Genomic DNA, 3370 nt, shown 5'->3' on the forward strand with positions numbered 1-3370 from the left:
AAACAGAAATGAAATGAAAAATAGTTTATTATTCTGGGACTAGGTCCCTTTAGAACAATTACAACAGCAATTTTAATTTTATAATAACATTTATTGGCCATAAAACAGTGTGGCCACACTTAATTAAAACTTATATACAGAAAGAAAAAAAAAAGATTAATTAAAAAAAAACTAACTAAGTAAAAACAAAACAAAAAGTTAATTTCAAAATATCTGTACTATTATAATAATGGGTCAGATTGGTGAAGCAAAAGGTAGTGAAATATACGGGATTTAAACGAGGAAAGGGTTGGTACATGACGTATGTTAGAGGGAATGGAGTTCCAGAGATATGCAGCTCGGGTAAAAAACGAATTATCACACGCAGCAGTTCGGTAAGGTAGAGGGTAGATGTCAGATTAATGGGACCTGGTAGTAAGAGAGTGGACAGGGAATTTGAATTGCAAGTGTTAGACAGAATGTAATTTTAGATGATAAAAAAAATTTCCAAAAGTTAAAGCAAAGTTTATGGGTAGAGAAGCCAAGCACCAATTGCTAAAATTCATTAAAAACACATAAGAATCAATAGCTAGTCTAATTTAAGGCCGGTTAAGAATGAAAACAACCATTTTGTAATATTTTTCTCTCATATGTTTCTTTTTTCAAACTTTATATATTATTCTCTTGAATAATAATAATAAAAATATATCTAAACAGAAGTTTGTAAAATACGAATCTAGACCAAAATATATTAAAATCATAAATATACATTATTGAATAGATTTGAAATTATTTTTAATTGCTTGAAATTACTATTTTATTAAATAATGCTGAAAATTAAAAAAAATCGAACTATAAACGAGAATATCAGTAGATTTATGACCAAAAATGAGGACAGGTTTAATGAAGCAAAGCATTCCCAATTTCCGGTGCTAAGTTACTCACTCGCAGTCGCTTGTTTAGAAATTAGGACTAAGAATGATATTAATATTCGAAACTCGTTTCTAAATATGTAGAAAATTGATCAATTTAGAGACTTACCTTTATATTTCAAGAGGAATAAATCTAGCTACAGAAGTATGAGACATGTTTAATGGAGAATAAAAAGGGAAGGCTGAGGTGGCTTGGGTATGTGGAGCGTATGAAGGAGGATCGTCTGCCAAGAAAGCTGCTTCTTGAAAAGCCGGGTGGACCCGAAAGCGTTGACGTTCCAGTATAAGATGGTTGGACGATGTTGAGGCAGACCTGTACCAACTTGGTCATTTAAATGTTTAATCACAATTTTCGCAGAATTAAGCAGGTTCTCAAATCTTCAAGTAGGTTTTAAAATTTTCAAAATTTATTGTGTGGTTAATCCTCCCATAACTACGTTACATGCAAGCTATCAGTGAATAAACAAATGGATCCACAGCTATCGATTTACAACAAATTACTCAGGAATAACGATCAACTTGTGTTAAAAATGGCCACAAGCATCATATCTAGCAAAAAGAGGCAGAAAAATTCGACAGTTTGGCATTATATATTATATTGATTTTAAGATGGAATTTAATGGTTGTCAGACTTCCTTGAGGATAAAAAAAACCTTTAAACCATGAAATCGTAAGCATGTATAAGAGGTCTGTTTCAATTTTACTTTTACTATCAATAAATAAAATTTATTAATGAACCATTAATAAATAAAAATTGCAGCCTTGACAATTTTAGCTATACATTTATTGCAACTAATTTTTATCAAATTTAATTTGGTAGAACGGTGATGAATTACTTAATTAATATATAAACAAGAAATACAGGTATCTCTAAGCCCGCACAATCGTTTAGTAATGCGGGTACTGTATAACCTGGCCCTTGTCCATTTCATGATCAAAGGTTTAAATAATGACTTGAAAGTGTGGAAAGGGAATAAATAAATTTTAAGAATAAGTTTAAATAAATACAGATTGTGATTAGTGTTCTTTTCCAGAGATTACAACAGTTTTTGCAAAGCCCCCTAATTTTTATTTAATAGGGATGTAGATATTCTAGTTGCATTTGCCTCACAAATCATTATAATTTTTTTCTCTCAAATTTACATTATACTATATTTCAAATTATTAAGTAAGTAGATAAGAAGTTTTATAAATTATAAGTTTTTACTTAACAGTTCAAAGGTTTTATTTTGAACTTTTTTTCACCTATTATCCAGTTATATTGTAAAAAAAAAAAATGCACAATATATTTGTTTTAATTGTACATTGAGTTTCAATTAATAATTTAAAAATTAATGACAAATGATTTCCATATAATTTACTATTAACACATTTAATATAAAAAAACAGACTTTTTAATTTTGTAAATTGATATATAATAACTTAAAAATCTGTGTCAATAGTATATTTATTTAATTAGTACATAAAATATTTTTAATTATTTTTTAAATTAGTTATTAAAATTCAATTTATATTTTTTTATAACACCGTTGAGTGTGCATTATTTTTATAACTGAATAATGGGCAGAAAAGCCAAAAATGTTTTTTGAATGTGAATGTATGATTTAGAAGTAAAAAAAAAGAGATAAATCTTCCTAAAAAATAAAAATAAGTTTTATTTATTTTTTGGAACATAAAATAATAATATGGAAAAAAAATAAATGAGGGCCTGCAAGTAACTTCATTAGTAATAAAATTATCAAAAATGGGCCAAAGAAGAACCATCATACAGTATGCACAACCGGTTCAGTCAAAAATACCACAAACTCGACTGCATATACGTCTAAAAATAAGCCAACCCTGTGACGGTTGTTCAATGAAAAATGATACATTATGTATTTCACATTATTCAAACTCTTTCTTCTATGAATGATTGTTAAATAATTTATTTTGTTAAATAACAGAAGTTGTAAGTTATTACTTCATATATTCGTATAGGAATAGTGGAGTTTTTATTGAATTCTTCGAACAACCCAATGTAGTTTGCCTTTCCATAGCCTGAGGATAAACTAATTTGGTATTCCTTAATTAGTACTCATTACATTATTTATACCTACATAGCTTATAAAAAAAAGGTCCTTATGGGACGAAGATTTGATACATTAATTTTTCTAAAATTTTGATTCTGACTTTTATGGTTTTTACCGGCAATATCTTAAATAAATAAGGTAAAAAAAATAAATTTAATTAAAAACTAACTCCATAATCAGATTAATCATAATTAATAATAATTCTCTAATACATATTGAAATTTATATTAATTACCAGAAGAGTGAATTTGTAGAATTTTTTTTTCCATCTATACAAAAAGTTTAGGTTTCCTCCATTATGCCATTTATTTTCACTCAAGAAATATTCCCAACAACTAAATATTACCATGTCTGATTTAATTAATCTATATATTAATGTCTGATTTAATA

This window comes from Halyomorpha halys, unplaced genomic scaffold (genome assembly GCF_000696795.3).
Source record: "Halyomorpha halys isolate HHAL.00 unplaced genomic scaffold, Hhal_1.1 Scaffold748.1, whole genome shotgun sequence".
NCBI lineage: Eukaryota > Metazoa > Arthropoda > Insecta > Hemiptera > Pentatomidae > Halyomorpha > Halyomorpha halys.